Source organism: Hordeum vulgare, chromosome 6H, assembly GCF_904849725.1.
Source record: "Hordeum vulgare subsp. vulgare chromosome 6H, MorexV3_pseudomolecules_assembly, whole genome shotgun sequence".
Classification (NCBI taxonomy): Eukaryota; Viridiplantae; Streptophyta; class Magnoliopsida; order Poales; family Poaceae; genus Hordeum; species Hordeum vulgare.
In genome coordinates, this window is record NC_058523.1 from 91,301,988 (window position 1) to 91,324,190 (window position 22,203).

Sequence of the window (22,203 nt, forward strand, 5' to 3'; positions counted from 1 at the left end):
CCTATTTGCAACAATAAGAACATCATTGATCCTTCCCATGGGTTTCTTGACATTAGAATCCTCAAGATGCAAATTAAGAGAGCACTCCTCAGTCTCATTAAAGCCTAGAACATCACATAAAGACTTTGGAATCACAGAAACACTAGCACCCAAATCACACAAAGAATTGCATTCATAGTTTTTGATCTTGATTTTGATAGTAGGTTCCCACTCATCATGAAGCTTTCTAGGAATAGAAACTTCCAACTCAAGTTCCTCTTCAAGATATTTCATCATAGCATCGACGATATGATCGGTAAAGGCCTTGTTTTGGCTATAAGCGTGTGGAGAGTTTAGCATGGATTGCATCAAGGAAATGCATTCAATCAAGGAGAAACTATCATAATTGAATTCCTTGAAATCCAAAGTAGTAGTTTCATTACTACTCAAAGTTTTGATATCCTCTACTCCACTTTCAATGCTTTTAGCATCAAGATAGATAGACTCCGAATCATTGGGGCGTTTTTCAACCAAAGTGGATTCATATCCAGCCCCATCATCATTAGGTTTGACACTAGAAAACAAGGATTCAATGGGAGTCACACCAAGCACTTTAAGATCTTCGTGATTCTCATCACGAGAACACGCCTTTTTAAGCCATTCATGTCTAGCACGAATTTGGGGGGTTCTTTCTCTACTCTCATTCATGGAAACACTCATAGCTTTCAAAGTTTCATCCATGTTGATTTTGGGAGGAGCACATCTAACTTTCAAAGCATCAATATCAATAGACATTCTATCAACGCTCCTAGCCAAATAATCAATTTTGAGTAGTTTTTCCTCTATGGACGCATTGAAAATATTTTGCGAGTTGATAAACTCTTTGATATTACTCTCTAGATCAGAGGGTAATTTATTGTAATTTCCATGAGCATTGTTGTAGGAGTTGCCAAAGTTATTAGAGGGATTACTAGGAAAAGGCCTAGGAACATAGTTTCCTCTAAAAGCATTGTAGTTGCCAAAATTATTCCTACCAACAAAATTAATGTCCAAGCTCTCATTGTTACTCTCAATCAAGGAATAAAAGGGCATATCATTTGGATCTAAAGGAGCACCTTTCCTAGCAAACAATTTCATTAACTCATCCATCTTAGCACTCAACGAGTTAATTTCTTCTATAGCGTGTACCTTCTTACTAGTAGGTGACCTTTCAGTGTGCCACTGAGAATAATTTGTCATGATATTGTCTAGGAGTTTTGTGGCTTCTCCTAATGTGATTTCCATGAACGTTCAACCAGAGGCGGAGTCCAAGATATTTCTAGAAGCAAAATTCAAACCAGCGTAGAAGATTTGTATAATCATCCAAAGACTCAAGCCATGAGCGGGACAATTTCTAATCATCAATTTCATTCTCTTCCAAGATTGTGCAACATGTTCATGATCAAGTTGCTTAAAATTCATGATACCATTACGGAGAGAGATAATCTTAGCCAGCGGAAAATACTTGGATATATAAGCATCTTTGCACTTGTTCCAAGAATCAATACTATTTTTGGGCAAAGATGAAAACCAAGTTTTTGCTTGATCTCGCAACGAGAACGGAAATAGCTTGAATTTAATCACATCATTATCCGCATCTTTCTTCTTTTGCACATTGCAAAGCTCAGTGAACGTATTAAGATGGGATGCGGCATCTTCACTAGGAAGGCCGGAGAATTGCTCTTTCATAACAAGATTCAACAAAGCAGCATTGATTTCGTATGATTCCGCACTAGTGGCGGGAGTAATCGGAGTACTAATAAAATCATTATTATTAGTATTCGAGAAGTCACAAAGTTTGGTGTTTTCAGTCATGGTGACTTCACCAACCAGACAAGCACACAAGCGAACAGAAAGCAAGCGAAAGAAAAGGGCGAACGAAAAAGGAATTTTTTTTTTGTAAATTTTTGTTTTTCAGAAGTGGAGAGAGGAAAACGAGAGGAAAAAAAGTAAATGCAAGAGATGAGTTTGCGACACTTACTTGGATAAACTTCGCTTAGAATATTCCCAGTGCCAGAAATTGACACGTTGACGGGAGACTATTCTTGACTTGATCTTCCCCGGCAACGGCGCCAGAAATTCTTCTTGCTACCTCTTGAGCTTGCGTTGGTTTTTCCCTTGAAGAGGAAAGGGTGATGCAGCATAGTCGCAGTAAGTATTTCCCTTAGTTTGGGAACCAAGGTATTAATCCAGTAGGAGAATCAAGCCAAGTGTCCAGAGTACCTGCGCAAACACAAACGAGCTTGCACCCAACGCTATAAAGGGGTTGTCGATATATGACAGCCCGATGCCGACGTTCCAGAAGATTCCCCTTCTATTCTGTTTTCGCCATGTGCCTATTTTCTTTTGTCGCATCATCATCGCATCATGCGCATCATCAGCATTGCATCGACATTCCGTTGCCGTCAGTTTTCAAACTTGCATCCGTTGTTAGTTTCCGGTTCTCGTCGTTGTCCGTTCTGACCCCGACCGCACTCGCACGCACCCGCGGCATCGTCAAACCTTGTTTTCAAAAGTGTGTGTAAAACTTTCTCTGATTGGGGTGAGATTTGACGTGCGGTTTTATTTTAATATAGGTAGGCCGCCTGTCAAGTTTCGTCGCAATCGGAGTCCGTTTTCCCTCTCATATCCGCCTAGCCCCTCTGGACAGTGCATCGACCCTATGCACAGCCCAGTCCGAAAACCTCCCGGAACCCGAACCCGACGGTCATGACCGTTGGATCCGGATCAACCCCGTTTTACTGCAAAACGTCATCGGTTTGTCACATGGACCCCTAACCTATTTATGCCGACCGTCCGATCTAAACGGAGGGTCGAGATGTCCCTAAAGCTAACCATTTGCTATATATATAGATCAATCCGTGACCTAAACCCGAAAACCTAGGACTCCTATTCCGTCGCCGCCGCCAGCCAGCCATGAGTCACCTCCCACCTCGGGATCTCCTAGATCCACAGCCGATTTGACCACTCCTGCAATTTTGCGCCAGCCAGCCCAATCCCTCCGTCCCATCCAACCAGCGTCGGACCCCGTCGTCCCCCACCAGCAGGTCGACCAGGCCGTCGGCGTCCTACCCCGCGTCAGAGTCCTGCCGAAGCCCCTCTCATCTCTCCTTCTTTCATGTCCTCTCTCACCTCTCAATCTCCTCTATTTCTTTTCTTGCAAGGAGGAGACTCCATGCCTATTGGAGCTACAGCGCCACACAAGGTCTGGCCTTCTACAACCTCCAGCAAGCGACGCGCTCCACCTCTCCTCGCGAGCCCGAGCCAAGCCGACCCACCGTCGTTCCAGCAAGTTGCCGGTAGCCAGAGCTCCGCAGGCCGGACCCGGGACCCTCCCTTCTCCTTCGTCCTGCTCTCTTCCTTCTATTCCTGTCTCTCTCTCTCTCTGTCTCTCATCTCTCTATCGTTTCTTATCTGCAGACCTCCATGGACGCCGCCAAGGAGCTCACCCTCACCGGTCTCACGGCGCCAGCCACCGCCACCACCGGGAATGGAACCGCGATACCAAGGCCGTCTGGATCCGACTCGAGCTCGCCTTCCTTCCAATCCATGACGCGCGTCGTCCTCCGTGGTGCTCTCATCTGCCCGTGTTCGTTAGAAAACGAGCATAGCCAGGACGCCGCTGCTTCGAGCGAGCGTGATGCTCGCATGCCCAGGCAGGTTCCTGATACCTCTCCATCGTATCTACTTTTCCAAACTCTTTTGCCCTTGTTTTGGACTCTAATTTGCATGATTTGAATGGAACTAACACGGACTGACGCTGTTTTTAGCAGAATTGCCATGGTGTTGTTTTTGCGCAGAAATGAAAGTTCTCGGAACGTCCTGAAAATTTATGGAGAATTTTTCTGGAAAATATGAAAAATACCTGCGCAAAGATCCACCAAAGGGGGTGGGCCAGTGGGCCACAAGCCCTATTGCTGCGGCCACCCCCTGACCGCGGAAACCAAGCTTGTGGGGCCCAGGTGGCTCTGCCGCCCCAATCTCAGCTCTATAAATTCACTTTCGCCCAGAAAAAAATCAGAAGAGAAGATTTCGTCGCGTTTGCGATACGGAGGCATCGCCACATCCTGTTCTCCATTTCGAGGACAGATCTGGAGTCCGTTTTGGGCTCCGGAGAGGGGAAATCGTCGCCATCATCATCATCAACCTTCTTCCCTCTCCAATTCCATGAAGCTCTTCATCGTTCGTGAGTAATCTATTCGTAGGCTCGCTGGGCGGTGATCAGTAGGATGAGATCTATCATGTAATCGAGTTAGTTTTGACGGGGATTGATCCCTAGTATCCACTATGTTCTGAGATTGATGTTGCTACTATTTTGCCATGCTTAATGCTTGTCACTAGGGCCAGAGTGCCATGATTTCAGATCTGAAATTATTATGTGGTCACCAATATATGTGTGTTTTAGATCCAATCTTGCAAGTTGTAGTTACCTACTATGTGTTATGACCGGACAACCCCGGAGTGACAATAACCGGAACCACTCCCGGTGGTGATCATAGTTTGAGGAGTTCATGTGTTCACCAAGTGCTAATGCGTTGTTCCGGTTTTTTATTAAAAGGAGAACATTAATATCCTGTAGTATCCTTTTGGACCCCGGTGCCACGGGAGGGATGGACAATAGATGTCATGTAAGTTCTTTTCCCTAAGCATGTATGATTACACACGGAATGCATGCCTACATCACATTGACGAATGGGAGCTAGCCACATATCTCTCTGTGTTATAACTGTTGCATGATGAATATCATCCAAACAAATCACCGACCCATTGCCTACGAGTTTGTCCCACTGTTGCTGTTACTTGTCTTGCTCTGCTGCTACGGTTGTTACTACTGTTGCTACTGCTGTTACTTGTCTTGCTGTTACTTGCTATTGTTGCTACTTGCTACTGCTGTCACTACTGCTGTTCCTTGCCACTACTGTTAGTCGTTACTTTGCTGCTGCTACTTTGCTTGCAGATACTAATCTTTCAGGTGCGGTTGAATCAGACAAATTCAGTTGCTAATACTTGAGAGTATTCTCTCACCTCCTGGCGAATCAACAAATTTGGGTCGAATACTCTACCCTCGAAAACTGCTGCGTACCCACACGCTGCTGGGCCGTCAACAACATTCTTCTAGTTTCGTTGTCAGGGAGTGCTAGCAGCATTCTTCTGGTGCCGCTGCAGGGGAAGGTCTGTTGTCACAGAATCAACATTCGTCTAGCTATTGCCAGAGAGTGCCAATCAGCATTTTTCTGGCGCCGTTGCCGGGGAGGTAATTGCTATATTCTCTGAGTCACTTGGGATTTATATATGCTGATCACTATGAAGAATCTGAAGGATCCAAAAACCAAAGTCTTGCCCTCAACTACGAGGGGAGGTAAGGATCTGCCATCTAGCTCTACACTTGATTCACCTTCAGTTATGAGTAAGTTTGTGACATCACCTCCTGCTAGAAATCTTGATATGTCGCCTGTGCTTGATGATGCTTATGATGCTACTGCTAGAGATACTATGATTGATACTATGCCTGATGATGCTATACTCGATACTATGCCTGATACTGCTAGAGATACTATGCCTGATACTGCTAGAGATGCTATGCCTGATACTGCTTTGCCTGATGATGCTAGAGATGCTATTTTGCCTAATGATGCCATGCTTCATACTCCTAGAGATGCTACTTTGCCTGATGTGCCACTAGGGATGTTCCTTGATGCTCATATTGCTAGATTTACTGCCAATGCTCGTGATGCTTCTGAAACTGCCGATACTATTGAGATAGAACCTGCTTTTGCTCCTGCTAGATCTAGCTCTCCTAGATATGAATTGCCTCATATACCTGAGGGTTACGTTATGGAGGGAGAGATACCTGAGGATTTTCTTGCGTGTAAGGATGCCTATGACGCTGAGAAATTACTTCTCAAGTGGAAGGAAAAATCTCTGAAAGCTACGATGAAATACGACCCGAAGTTTGCCACTTCACCTATCTTTATCACCGATAAGGATTACAAATTCTCTGTCGATCCTGAGATATTATCTGTAGTCGAATCTAATCCTTTCCACGGTTATGAGTCTGAGAAGGTCGTAGCCCATCTTACCAAACTACACGATATAGCCACCCTTTTCACTAGTGAGGAGAAGATCCGCCACTACTATATCCTTAAGCTGTTTCCTTTATCTCTAAAGGATGATGCTAAAGCCTGGTTCACTTCACTTCTCTCTCTCCTCGATGTGTGAGTAGTCCCCATGATATGATCTATTACTTCTATGAGAAATATTTCCCTGCCCATAAGAAGCAAGCTGCCTTGCAGGAGATATACAACTTTGCTCAACTCAAAGAAGAGAGTCTTGCACAAGCTTGGGGGAGGCTCGTCCACCTACAAAATGCTTTGCCTGATCACCCTCTTAAGAAGAACGAGATACTTGATATCTTCTATAACGGACTTACCGATGCTTCTAAAGACCACCTAGATAGTTGTGACAGTTGTGTTTTTAGGGAACGAACTGTAGAACAAGCTAAGACCCTTCTGAATAACATCTTGATCAACGATAATGCTTGGACTATTCCCGAACCACCTCCTAAGCCAACTCCGAAGAAAAGAGGTATTCTATTCCCCAGTCTCGAAGATATGGAAGAAGCCAAGAAATTTATGCAAGAGAAAGGCATTAGATCGGAAGATGTCAAAAATCTACCACCTATCGAAGATATCCATGGTCTCAATAATCCGATACAAGTAGTAGAAGTAAATTCTCTGCGTAGGTTTGATGAGAGTGATATTCCTTTTGATAAACCTGCTAGCTTATGCTTTGATGAATTTGACAACTTTGTTGCCAAACAACAGAGTTTCAATGATTATGTTAGCAGACATTTGGAACAAAGCACTCGTATGCTTAGCCATTTAAGTGCTTGTGTAGACAGAAATGTCAATGATCTGAAGCTTCTGAGTAAACATGCCTCTATGATTACTACTCAGGTAGAACAAGTACTTAAAGCTCAGAATGACTTGCTCAATGAATTAAATGACAACTCTGTCAGAGTCATTACTAGAGGAGGCAAAATGACTCATGAACCTTTGTATCCTGAAGGTCATCCTAAGAGAATCGATCAAGATTCTCAAGGAATTAATGCAGATGCACCCAGTCATCCTAAGGAGAAGAAGAAGGATGACAGAAACCTGCATGTTAGTTCATCAAATACTGTCACACCTGAAGAACCAAATGATATTTATGCGTCTGATGCAGAAACACAATCTGGTGATGAACATGAACCTGGTGACAATATGGACAACAATGTTCATAATGATGCTCAACCTAGAAATGATAATGATGTGGAGATTGAATCTATGGTTAATCCTGATAACCCACAACCTAAGAGATATGATACGAATGACTTCACTGCTAGGAAGCATGGTAAAGAAAGGGAGCCATGGGTTCAGAGACCTATGCCCTTTCCTCCTAAACCATCCAAGAAAAAGGATGATGAGGATTTTGAGCGCTTTATTGAAATGATAAGACCCGTCTTTCTACAGATGCGGGTAGTTGATATGCTCAAAATGTCTCCGTATGCCAAGTACATGAAAGATATCGTGACCAATAAACGAAAGATACCAGATCTTGAGATCTCCACCATGCTTGCCAATTACACTTTCAAAGGTGGAACTCCTAAGAAACTTGGTGTTCCTGGAGTGCCCACTATACCTTGCTCCATTAAAGGAAACTACGTAAGAACTGCCTTATGTGACCTTGGAGCCGGAGTTAGTGTTATGCCTCTCTCTCTTTATCGTATACTTGAACTGGATAAGTTGACACCCACTGAAATCTCTCTGCAAATGGCCGACAAATCAACTGCTTTCCCTGTTGGCATTTGCGAGGATGTGCCTGTTGTGGTTGCTAACACCACTATCTTAACATACTTTGTTATCTTGGATATTCCCGAGGACTATGCCATGGCTGTCATCCTCGGAAGACCCTTTTTAAACCCTACAGGGGCTGTTATAGATTGCAACAAAGGCAATGTCACTTTCCACGTCAACGGTAATGAGCATACCGTGCACTTTCCAAAGAAACGATATCAAGTACATTGCATCAATGCTATCGAAAAACTTCATTGATTCTTATTGGGAGCTTTGAATGCCCTATTCCTTATGCCAAGATGAAGTATGAATTGCTTGTTGGGGAGATACATATCCCCATTGAGGTGACTTAGTGGCTATTCGAAAATTTCTCCGTTCTCTTTTGCGATTCAAGAAAGTTTTTTCATGATGATTTGATCAACCCCATTGACGGATTTCTTTCGATGACCATGAAATGGATGAATCAAAGAGTCACATACCTCTGTTTTAAGCTTTCATTTTCTTTTGCTTAGAAGAAAATGATAGGTTTAGTTTAGTTTTTCCTGTTTTCTGTTTTAGCGTCCCGGAGAAAATACCCCGAAAATAAAAGTTCTCCGATGGTCCTGAAAATCTAGTATGATTTTTTTCTGGAATATTTGAAAAATACTGGGACAGAGAGCTGGCCTGGGGGCCACCCCAGTGGGCCACAAGCCCTGTCACCGGGGCTGCCCCCTAGCCACGGGGAGCAAGCTTGTGGGGCCCACAGGGGCCCCCTCCACTCACTCCAGCTCCCATCCTCTTCTTCTTCCTCCAGAAAAAAAATGTTTCGCAGGCCAAACCCGTGTTCTTGCTCATTTGGCTGTGATTTTTGATCTCCTTGCTCAAAGCACCATTCTCCGGACCGTTTTGGGGAAAATCCTCCTTGGTAAGTGACTCCTCCATTGGTCCAATTAGTTTTTGCTCTAGTGCTTTATCCTTCGCGTATTCTTGCTATCTGGGTGACCCTGTTCTTGAGCTTGAAATGTTGATTTTAGCTGGTCCCAAGTAGTTTTAGCGCGTGATACGGTCTCTAGGCACTAGTTGGAGTAGTTGCTACAAGGTGTGGTTGGTCTTTATTCACTTTTCTCTTGAACTTCAAAATTTCAGCAAAGAGAAATTATGTTCACGAGAAAGTTTCATGGTGGTTCCTCAAGTAAGAAGGGTCCTCGTCTTTCTTTTAGGGAGCCCGATCCTTACCAACTAAGGGACGCTCCGGTACAACCATGTGAATGGCCTTCCGATGAGTTCATGATCGAAGCAGGCTTCAAGGATGAGTTTGATATGCTTGTCCGCAATGCCGGGTTAGAAGAATTCCTCTCAGATAAATGTGAACAGTATGCTATGCTCACTGCCTCTTTCGTGCGCAGATTTAAATTTTCAGTTGGTCGTGACTCATCCATACTGTTTGACTTGTATGATAAATCTTATGCCATGGATTTGGAGGATTTCAATAGGATTTGCAAAATACCCGATGGGGGTAATCTTAAAGATCCTGCTAAATCTTCGGTTAGAGATGTTTTCTCTAGTATATTTGTTGGAGAAACTATAGACATCACGCAAGCTACCATAGGAAGCATTCATTTCCCTGCCTTGCACTACTTTGCCCTCTTCATAGGTAGATGCATTAACGGTAAGGTTGAACATTGTCACCTATGCGCATCCGACCTTACTATCCTTAAGAGCGCAGTTACGGGTGATAAAATCTTCAACATGGGAGCTATTATTGCAAGGAGGCTGAATAAAAACGCTATTGAGGGAGATTTCTTTGGCGGCATCTATACCACTCGCATAGCAAATTTTCTTGGAGTACCCATCCGCTCAGGAGATCCCCCGCTCCATACAACTTTCCTTGACCGCGTCGCTTTGACACGCTACCAGTTTCTTGAGAGGGATGATGAATCCCTCCTATACCGATTGATATTTAACCGACAGCGTGTTTTCCATATTACCCTTCCTTCTCCTGCTTTCTTTGACTTTCAGGTAAAACGAAGATACCACATAACCATAGGAGAGGTGGAGGAGTATGAGAGGGAGGCGATGGTTGCTCGTCTTCGTGAGGCAGCTATTCAGGCAGTGGCTGCAGCACTCCCGTATAACCCCGATTATGATTTTGGGTTTCGCCAGGACCGTCCTTGGGAGTAGACCAAGCTAGGCCAAAAGCCTAAGCTTGGGGGAGTACGTGTTCTCACCGACTTTACATTCATGCCTATGCTTTCACTTTGTTCGTCGGTGTTTACACTTTGCCACTGTATTATCCATGCTAGTTTATTTTTTTTTCTTGTTTTCTTGTTTTGTGTCCTTTTGAGAAAACCCAAAAAGATTTTCCTTTCTTCTTTTTTTGTTGGGAGTTTTCCCGTGTAAATACTTTTCTTTTTCTTTGGGTCAAGGTAGAAGATATTGGTTACAATGTTTAGTGGCTCTTGCATGCATACCTGTTTAGCTTTCAAAGAGCCATATTACTTTGTCTTCTCCTTTGTGTTTGCCTGCAGATTCAGCTTAGTACAATGCACGAGCACGCCTATTATTGTTCACATCGTTCGATCGTGCAAGTGAAAGGCAATAATGATGATATATGATGAACTGACTGAGACTGGAAAAGCTGGTATGAACTCTATCTATCTTGTTTTTGTAAATATGACTAGCTTGTCGTTCCAGATTCAGCTTTGTTGTGAGAGAACCATGTTTGCAATGACAACTTAGAGATCATAGTTTCTGATGCCATGCGTATTTAGCTAGGAGCTTATAATGGTTTGTCTTGAATGCCAACATAGATTTTGAGATGACTATGATGTAGTATGATAGGATGGTATTCTCGTTTGAATGATTCAAGTGGCTTGACTTGGCGCATGTTCATGCATGTAGTTGAAACAAAATCAACATAGCCTCTATGATGTTCGTGTTCATGGTGATTTATATCCTGTTCATGCTTGCATTCCATGTTAGTCAAACTCATTGCATCTAGATGACTGTTGTTGCTCTCTAGTTGGCCTTCACCTGTACTAAGCGAAATACTTCTTGTGCATCCACTTCCATAAACCCAAAAGTTTTTCCATGAGAGTCCACCATACCTACCTATTTGCGGCATTTACATGCCGTTCCAAGTAAATTTGCATGTGCCATTCTCTAAACCTTCAAGAAATATTCTGTTTTGCATGCCCGAACCGCTCATGTGGTGACAGGGGGCTATTGGTATCTTCCATGTTAGGCGTGTTATCCTCGACATGTGTTTATTCACTGCCATTCACGAGAAAGGGGTCGGTAATTGGAATGCCCAGTTCCACGCTTAAATCGAAAACATAACTGTAAAACAAGAATCCCCCTGGATTGATGTTAGTATGGACGGTACCCGAGGATTCGGCTAGCCGTGGAGTGTGATTGATTGGTGGTGGGGGAGTTAAAACTTTACTTTTCTGTTTGGGAACCGCCTATTGCATGAGTAGCGTGGAAGATATTGAGAACTCTTGGTCATTGTGTTGACAATGAAAGCATGCCACCCAAAATTATTATCTCTGTTTTCAAAGCTTGAGCTCTGGCACCTCTGCAAATCAATGCTTCCCTTTGCGAAGGGCCTGTCTATTTATTTTCCTGTTGAGTCATCCTCTTTCTATATAAGCACCAATTAGAGAGCACCTCTGTCATTTTTATGCTTTGATTTTGATTGATATTGAGTATGACTGTGACTGGATCTTCGTTGCTATGAATTACAACGTTTAGTCAACCCTTGATCTTTGAAAGTGCTCCACATTTATGTTTTGCGGTCTCAGAAAAGAGCTAGCGAGATACCACCTATTCATATTGCTTCATGCATGTTTTGATTGAATTGTTGGTATCTGAAACTCATTATTATTTGCTCGCTAGCTGATTATGCCATTGATATTAGTTTACCGTGAGACCTTTGTCTCACTTGCTTATGTGGTTCACTTATGATCTTGCTGAAATTATGGTTATGAGTTAGACATAGTTGCAACAACAAGATCAAACAGAATTTGTCAAAGTTTTTCTTTCTCTTTCAGTTTGTCAACTGAGTTGCTTGAGGACAAGCAAGGTTTTAAGCTTGGGGGAGTTTGATACGTCTCCATCGTATTTCGTATCTACTTTTCCAAACTCTTTTGCCCTTGTTTTGGACTCTAATTTGCATGATTTGACTCGAACTAACCCGGACTGACGCTGTTTTCAGCAGAATTGCCATGGTGTTGTTTTTGTGGAGAAAGGAAAGTTCTCGGAACGTCCTGAAAATTTACGGAGAATTTTTTTGGAAAATGTGAAAAATACCTGCGCAAAGATCCACCAGAGGGGGTGGGCCAGTGGGCAACAAGCCCTGTTGACGCGGCAACCAAGCTTGTGGGGCCCACGTGGCTCTGACGCCCCCAATCTCAGCTCTATAAATTCACTTTCGCCGAGAAAAAAATCAGAAGAGAAGATTTTGTCGCGTTTGCGATACGGAGGCGCCGCCACATCCTGTTCTTCATCTGGAGGACAGATCTGGAGTCCGTTTTGGGCTCCGGAGAGGGGAAATCGTCGCCATCGTCATCATCAACCTTCTTCCCTCTCCAATTCCATGAAGCTCTTCATCGTTCGTGAGTAATCTATTCGTAGGCTCGCTGAGCGCTGATGAGTAGGATGAGATCTATCATGTAATCGAGTTAGTTTTGACGGGGATTGATCCCTAGTATCCACTATGTTCCGAGATTAATGTTGCTACTACTTTGCCATGATTAATGCTTGTCACTAGGGCCCGAGTGCCATGATTTCAGATCTGAAATTATTATCATGTCACCAATATATGTGTGTTTTAGATCCAATCTTGCAAGTTGTAGTTACCTACTATGTGTTATGACCCGGGAACCCCGGAGTGACAATAACCGGAACCACTCCCGGTGATGATCATAGTTTGAGGAGTTCATGTGTTCACCAAGTGCTAAAACGTTGTTCCGGTTCTTTATTAAAAGGAGAACCTTAATATCCCATAGTATCCTTTTGGACACCTCTGCCACGGGAGGGATGGACAATAGATGTCATGCAAGTTCTTTTCCCTAAGCATGTATGACTACACACGGAATGCATGCCTACATCATATTGACGAATGAGAGCTAGCCACATATCTCTCTGTGTTATAACTATTGCATGATGAATATCATCCAGACAAATCACCGACCCATTGCCTACGAGTTTGTCCCACTGCCGCTGTTACTTGTCTTGCTCTGCTGCTACTGCTGTTACTACTGTTGCTGCTGCTGTTACTTGTCTTGCTGTTACTTGCTACTGTTGCTACTTGCTACTGCTGTTACTACTGCTGTTCCTTGCCACTACTGTTACTCGTTACTTTGCTGCTACTACTTTGCTTGAAGATACTAATCTTTCAGGTGCGGTTGAATCAGACAAATTCAGCTGCTAATACTCGAGAGTATTCTCTCACCTCCTGGCGAATCAACAAATTTGGGTCGAATACTCTACCCTCGAAAACTACTGCGAACCCACGCGCTGGTGGGCCATCAACAACATTCTTCTAGTTTCGTTGTCAGGGAGTGCTAGCAGCATTCTTCTGGTGCCGTTGCAGGGTAAGGTCTGTTGTCACAGAATCAACATTCGTCTAGCTATTGCCAGAGACTGCCAATCAGTGCCCCTCCTCCTCGTGCGCTTCTCCCTCCTCTCTTCTCGGCCTCCTCTCCCCCTTACTTCTCTCTCTTGCAGGACGCCATGCCCTCCACGGACAGGAGCTGCGTTCCCGACCTGGCAACAGAGATATATCTTTTTCGCATTTTAGTTACGTAAGGTTCGGCTCAGGATATGGTTCATCTTGCGGAAACCCCTTTTTGCATCGTTGTCCGCTTGTAGCCCATTGGTCAGCATGCTCGGTTGTAATCACCAAGGTCCAGGGTTCGATTCCCACATCTCATGGTATCTATTGTGTGCATTTTGTTTTCTTATGAGGTTCGTTTGAGTTGCTGGTTAACTTAAGCTAGTTCTGTGAACTAGATAGAAACACTCAGCTAGCCTAATGGAAAGCACTCCACGCACACATCCATGAGGACCTTGGATCAAATCCTAGTGCCCTCCTTTTTTTTGCTTTGGACAAGCATTTTGCTAAAGTCCATATAAAATCAACCGTGCATCGCGTGCAAAAATCGTAGATATGTAGAACGTGTAGAATTTTGCGTAAATTAATATTTTTCCAACTCTCATGCATAATTAGACCTGTTTAGCATGCTGTTTGCATCGGTTTGCATGACGACATGTCGAGAACGGTTTAGGTCATAACTATTTGTCCGTAGCTCCGTTGGAGATGTGCCATATATGTAAATGGACCAGAATGACGAGTAGAATCACGTGAATGACTTTGTTTCGCCGTTTAGCAAACATAAAATGTGATTAGGACAAATCTGGACAGAATTAGAATTTAACGCATGGGGTCATTTCGGAGGTGCTATAAGTCATTTCCGACCTCATTTAAAATGCCTAGATAGATAGTTTAATTGCGCTTCACCTCTTGCCATGTTTAACCACATTTAATATTGCCGTGTATTTAATCGGGATAGAACTAAATAACTCGTACATGGAGTTTCGTCAATATGCAACTCGTTGCATATTGAACTTCACTTAATGTGTAGTATTTGGTTGTTGTGAACTGACATGCCGTGACTTGCTTGTATTCAGCTGCTCATGCATCATATGTGGGTTGCATGTTGTGTTGTGCATCTTGTGGTGAATATCGTCTATTGATGCTTGTTTCCGGTTTCCCCCGTCTCGATAGAGCTCCGCAAGCGTGTCGGATGTGAGGACCCGTTCGACTACGTCAGTCCGTCTGCTTCACGGAGTCATTCTTCTTCCAAGCAGGATCTCAGGCAAGATGACCATTTCCCCAGATACCATTACTATCATTACCATGCTAGTTATTTCGATGCTATCGATTATGTCTCGTTGCCTACCACGTGTTAAATATCAGCCTCTCAACAATGCCATGAAACCTTCAACCTGTTCAACCTAGCAAACCACTGATTGGCTATGTTACCGCTTGTTTAACCCTGTGTTAGTGTTGCTAGTTGCAGGTGCATTTACTTCCATGTGAAAACATGGGTTCCTTGTCATATCACCCTATTAAATGCTATTTAATTTAATGCACCTATATACTTGGTAAAAGGTGGAAGGCTCGGCCTTTCTAGCCTGATGTTTTGTTCCACCTTTTCCCCCTTAGTTTTCGGCTACCGGTGTTATGTTCCATAATTGAGCGCTCCTAACACGATCGGGGTTGTTATGGGGACCCCCTTGATAATTCGTTTTAGATTAAAGCTGGTCTGGCAAGGCCCAACATTGGTACTACATTTGCCCAACATAATAATTTTGTTAACACTGAAATGCATAGGGAGTCAGCGCTACCCGAGGAGTAACTCTACATAATAAAAGGGGGCCAGTGCTGATGGTGCTGGTCCAAAACAGCGCACTGTGCGGGGCCAACCCAGGGAAACTTGGGTGATTTCTATCAGGCCTCCGTACGCGTAGCTTATCCGTCGTGTCCTGAGAACGAGATACGCGGCTCCTATCGGGATCGTCGACACGTCGGGCGGCCTTGGTGGATTTGTTTTACCTTTGACGAGATATCTTGTGCATCGAGACTCCGGTGATGCTTTGGGTAATCTCAGAGTTGAGGTTTTCCACTAGGGAATCCGACGAGGTCGCGAGCTTCGTGATTGAGGATTTCTATGCGGCTTGTGGAAATTTGTGATGGACTAGTTGGAGCACCCCTGCACGGTTAAATATTTTCGAAAAGCCGTGCCTGCGGTCATGTGGAAACGTGGAAACTTTGTTTAACACTGGTTCTAGATAACTTGAAGTTAACTTAATTAAAATATGCCAACTGTGTGCGTAACTATGACTGTCTCTTTCGTGAGTTCCTTCTCCAATCGAGGACACGGTTGGGTTATGTCTGACGTAGGTAGGTGTTCAGGATCATTCATTTGATCATCAGTAGTCACGTCCGCTATGCGTAGATCTTCCCCTTCTTATTTCTTGTTCTCGTAAGTTTAGCCACCAAATATATGCTTAGCCGCTGCTGCAACCTCACCACTTAACCATGCCTCACCCATTAAGCTTTGCTAGTCTTGGTACCTTTGGAAATGAGATTGATGAGTCCCCTGTGGCTCATAGATTACTACAACACCAGTTGTAGGTACAGGTAAAGGTTACTTGACGCGAGCACGTTGATTGTTCGTTTGGAGTTGCTTCTTCTTCTTATTCTTCTTCATCGATCTAGGATGGGTTCCAGGCCGGCAGCCTGTGATAGCAAGGATGGACGTCGTTCTTCTTTTCTCGTTTGTTTTCGTCCGTAGTCGGACCCTGCTCTTATTCATAATTATTATGTATTGTACTGATGTGACTCTGATGTAGCTTGTGGCGAGTGTAAGCCAATTCTATATATATACCTCTTATTTTCAGTACATGTACTTGTAATGATATCCATTCTTGCAACACGACAAGATGCGCTTCTATCTCTGACGAGACCCTCGTGCCAAATTGAGGATAGGGTTGCATCTTGGGCGTGACACAATCCCTTCAAGATTGATTGCAAAGTGAGATGTGAAGGCGGAAAGTGCAACAAAGTAAAAGTGTAAGGCTGAAAATATGATGTGAAGTAGACCCGGGGGCCATAGTGTTCACTAGAGGCTTCTCTCAAGATAACAAATATTACGGTGGGTGAATGAATTACTGTCGAGCAATTGATAGAACCGCGCAAAATCATGACGATATCTAAGGCAATGATCATACATATAGGCATCATGTCCGAGACAAGTAGACCGATACTTTCTGCATCTACTACTATTACTCCACACATCGACCGCTATGCAGCATGCATCCAGTGTATCGAGTTCATGACGAACAGAGTAATGCCTTAAGCAAGATGACATGATGTAGATGGATAAATTCATGCAATAGATATAAACCCCATCTTTTTACCCTTGATGGCAACAACACGATGTTTGCCTCGCTACCCCTTCTGTCACTAGGTGAGGTCACCGCGCGGTAAGAACCCAAAACCAAGCACTTCTCCCATTGCAAGAATCATAGATCAAGTTGGACAAACAAAACCCACAACTCGAAGAGAATTATAAGGATATGAAATCATGCATATAAGAGATGAGATGAAACTCAAATAAGATTCATAGATAATATGATCATAAATCCACAATTCATCAGATCTCAACAAACACACCGCAAAAGAAGATTACATCGGATAGATCTCCATGAAGATCATGGAGAACTTTGGATTGAAGATCCAAGAGAGAGAAGAAGCCATCTAGCTACTAGCTATGGACCCAAAGGTCTATGGTGAACTACTCATGCATCATCGGAGAGGCAATGGTGTTGATGAAGAAGCCCTCCGTATCCGAATCCCCCCTCCGACAGGGCACCAGAACGTGCCCCAGATGGGATCTTGCGGAGACAGAAGCTTGCGGCGGCGGAAAAGTATTTTCGTGGATCTCTCTCGTGGTTTTGGATTTTTCGGGGATTTATAGGCGAAAGAAGTAGGGCAGACGAGCCACAGGGGGCCCACAAGCCTGCTAGGCACCCCCAGGCCGCTCCTAGGGGGCTTGTGACCTCCCCCGGGTCTCTTCTGTTCCGGAAAAAATCTTTTCGGAGGTTTTATTCCGTTTGGACTCCGTTTAATATTCTCCTCTAAAAAGGGTCAAAAACACGGAAAAAACAGGAACTGGCACCTGGCACTGAGTTAATAAGTTAGTCCCAAAAATATATAAAAGGCATACAAAACATCCAAAGTTTGACAAGATAATAGCATGGAACCATCAAAAATTATAGATACATTGGAGACGTATCAATAATCACTGGGCGGCCCATGAGTCTGGCCCATGAAGATAGGAAAGCGGCCCGATGACCCCTTAGTCCCGGACTCCCTAAGTAGCCCCCGAACTGGCCTCAAATGCCCTAGTCTTGATCTAGCATCTCCACGTGTCCAAAGTATTCGGCTTAGAGGGCGAGTTCCTTCCCCCACTTATACTCGACTGATAATAGTCTGACCACCGATGACGTCCCTGCTTCTGAACAATATATGTGACTTATCCTCGAAGGCCAACCATTCGAGTATGAACAACACTTCTGTCTAACATGTTTTTAGTGAAAGGTCGTGCCCGGTCATGACCACCTACCAGTTACAAAAAACTCGATCCATGGTTTGAGGAAATTTTTCCATTGGCACGTTCCATCAATACGGAGATTGTGCCCCGTTTTTTAGGGGATACGGTTTATGATTTGAGCTATCCCACATGCGCATAAATGGGGATTTATCGGGAAGTGGCGAGGTTCGCGGCACAATAGAGGGGTTCTTGGTATTACAACGGCTTCTAAAAAGGAAATTGTCACCATAGCCTCCACAGGCTCCTCATATCTCACATTTCCATGGCCTTCCCCAATCTGTAGAGCTCCAAGCTTCCAAGGTTCATCCACTCCCCAATCTCTTTGAACCCTTTCCTTTATTACGCCATGGCCATCTCGGGTTTGAAAGGAAAGTGGGAGGTATCATCTGTCATCAACAATGACATCTTGGAGTTGAAGCACCCCGACTACTTGTCGGCAAACGTTGTTTATCACGCTCGGGAGAAGGGACATGTCATCCCCATGTCTAAAGAAGGCGAGAGATTGGTGTTCATCCCTCACTTCCTCCGGGCCCCGGCTTCCCTCTCCACCCCTCCGTACGGGGTTTAATGTTTTAAGGGTTGGATTTCCATGATCTCCCTGAACTCTTTTTTGCATATTTTAGCATTTATCATTGTCCGCGAGGCTTTTTTCTGGGTCAAACCCCACTTCGGCTTGTGGTTGAAGGTTTTTAACGTCAAGCCGAAGGTAGTTAGCTGTGACATCCTCAGCTTTTTCTACAGTGATCCCTGTAATTAAACTATAGTAAACCTATCCTAATGGTGCCACGACATCGTGATTATTGTTGTTAATCTCGTCTTAGTTCAAAACCGATTCAAATTCAAATTTAACGTAAAGTCAAACGATAATAAGTTTTTGAATGCCAAAATAAAATGATCGGTATGTGTCAAATATTACTTAGGAAATTGTCATTTAGAAATCGTTATTTTGGAGGTATTTATTGCACTAAGATAAACTAGATCTAAAACTAAAAATAAAATAAAATAGAAAACAAAATAAATAAATAAAAACAGAAAAGGCCCCGGCCCAACTGGGCCAACCGGCCCACTCAGCCACCCATCAAAACTCTCCCAGCGAACCCACCACATCCCACCCCGCGATCCTCCCCTCGCTCCCTCCCTCGTACCCCCACGAGGCCTGCCTCGTTCCCTCCCCTTGGAGCCCCCTTCTCTCGCTCCTCTCGTGCCCCAGCGCTCCCACCTCCCAGCTCCACCGAGCGCCCTCGCCTCTCCCCATCGCCCCAGTCACCCGAGCCCACCGGCCACGTCCCTTCGCCTCCTCAGGCCGAGCTCCCCCCTCGTCGGATCCACCACAGAGCACCACCACCCCTCGGCCTCCACTATGTCGGCTCCTTCTCCTCACCACTGCCAACCACGTCCTCCTTGCCACCCTCGGCCACCACCACCACCTCCCCCATCGACCGAACCTCTCCTCCGGCGGCCCTCCTCCGACCGACCTCGCCTCGGCCTCCCCACACCGCACCACCAGCCGGCCTCCGCCGGCTCTCCTCCGGCCGGCCCTCCTCCAATAGCCCTCGCAAGGATCGAGCTCCCCACCGCCACGACGCTTCCCACATTCACCTCTCCCCAGCACCAACACCGCGCCACGCCTCCCTGACCCTCGCCCCCTCGCCCCCCATGCGTCGGCTGATACGTCTGCGTCGTATCTACTTTTCCGAACTCTTTTGCCCTTGTTTTGGACTCTAATTTGCATGATTTGAATGGAACTAACCCGGACTAATGCTGTTTTCAGCAAAATTGCCATGGTGTTGTTTTTGTGTAGAAATAAAAATTCTCGGAATGACGTGAATATTTACGGAGATTTTTTCTGGAATTATTGAAAAATACCCGCGCAAAGATCCACCGGAGGAGGTCAGCCAGTGGGCCACAAGCCCAGGGGGCGCGGCCACCCCCTGGCCATGCCATGAGGGCTTGTGGGGCCCACGAGGCTCCACCGCTTCCAATCTCAGCTCTATATATTCCGTTTCGCCCGGAAAAAAATAGAGAGAAGGATTCATCGTGTTTTACGATACGTAGGCGCCGCCACCTCCTGTTCTTCATCTGGAGGGCAGATCTGGAGTCCGTTCTGGGCTCCGGAAACGGGAAATCGTCGCCATCGTCATTATCAACCTTCCCCCATCGCCAATTCCATGATCCTCTTCACCGTTCGTGAGTAATCTCATCATAGGCTTGCTGGACAGTGATGAGTTGGATGAGATCTATCATGTAATCCAGTTAGTTTTGACGGGGATTGATCCCTAGTATCCACTATGTTCTGAGATTGATGTTGCTACTACGTAGCCATGCTTAATGCTTGTCACTAGGGCCCGAGTGACATGATTTCAGATCTGAACCTATTATGTTGTCGCCAATATATGTGTGTTTTAGATCCTATCTTGCAAGTTGTAGTCACCTACTATGTGTTATGACCCGGCAAACCCGGAGTGACAATAGTCAGAACCACTCTCGGAGATGACCATAGAATGAGGAGTTTATGTATTCACCAAGCGTTAATGCATTGGTTCGGTTCTTTATTAAAAGGAGAACCTTAATATCCCGTAGTTTCCATTAGGACCCCGCCGCCACGGGAGGGATGGACAATATATGTCATGCAAGTTATTTTCCCTAAGCATGTATGACTACATATGGAATACATGCCTACATTAGATTGACGAACGCGAGCTAGTTACTTATCTCTCCGTGTTATAGCTGTTACATGATGAATCACATCCGGCATAATCATCCATCACCGATCCAATGCCTAAGAGTCTTTTACTACTGGTCCTTGCTACGCTACTCTGTTGCTACTGCTGTTACTTGCTACTTTGCTGTTACCTGCTGCAAGACTTTTCTGGCGCCATTGATACAACAAGTTAGGAATAGTCTGCCATCAACAGACCCTTTTCTGGCACCGTAGCTATCATACCACTTTGCTATTGATACTTTGCTTGTAGATACTAATATTTCAGGTGTGATTGAATTGACAACCCAGCTGCTAATACTTGAGAATATTCTTTCGCTTCCCCTTGAGTCGAATCAATAAATTTGGGTTGAATACTCTACCCTCGAAAACTGTTGCGATCCCCTACACTTGTGGGTTATCAAGACTATTTTCTGGCGCCGTTGCCGAGGAAGCACAACTATATTCTCTGAGCCACTTGGGATTTACGTCTGCTGGTGACTATGAGGAATCCGATAGATCCAAGAACTAAAGTCTTGCCTTCCACTACGAGGACAGGTAAGGAACTCCCATCTAGCTCTATACTTGATTCACCTTCAATTATGAGTAAGTTTGCGACACCACCTCCTGCTAGAGATCTTGATATGTCGTCTGTGCTTGATGATGCTACTTCTGTTGCCCATGATGCTATGCTTGATACTATGCCTGATGATGCTATGCTTCATACTATGCCTGATGATGCTATGCTTGATACTATGCCTGATGATGCTATGCTTGATACTGCTTTGCCACTAGGTGCATTCCTTGATGCACAAATTGCTAGAGTTGCTGCTAGATGTGATGATACTTCTGAAACTGTTGATACTATTGAAGTAGAACCTGTTATTTTGCCTGCAAGAACTAGCTCTCCTATGCCTGAATTGCCTGATATACCCGAGTGTTATGTTATGGAGGGAGAGATAGCTGAGGATTTTCTTGCGTGTAAGGATAGCTATGATGTTGAGAAATTGCTGCGCAAGTGGAAAGAAAAATCTGTGAACGCTAGGATGAAATACGACCCAAAGTTTTCTACTTGAACTATCTTTGTGACCAATAAGGATTATGAATTCTGTGTCGACCCTGAGTTAATCACTCTGGTCGAATCTGATCCTTTTCACGGTTATGAGTCTGAAACAGTTGTAGCCCATCTTACCAAACTGCATGATATAGCCACCCTATTCACTAGTGAGGAAAAGATCCGCCACTACTATATCCTCAAGCTGTTTCCTCTCTCGCTAAAGGATGATGCTAAGACCTGGTTCACTTCTCTTGCTCCTGGTTGTGTGCATAGCCCCCAGGATATGGTCTACTACTTCTCTGAAAAATATTTCCATGCCCATAAGAAGCAAGCTACCTTGCAGGAAATATACAACTTTGCTCAAGCTGAAGAAGAGAGTCTCCCACAAGCTTGGGGGAGGCTCATCCAGCTAACAAATGATTTGCCTGATCA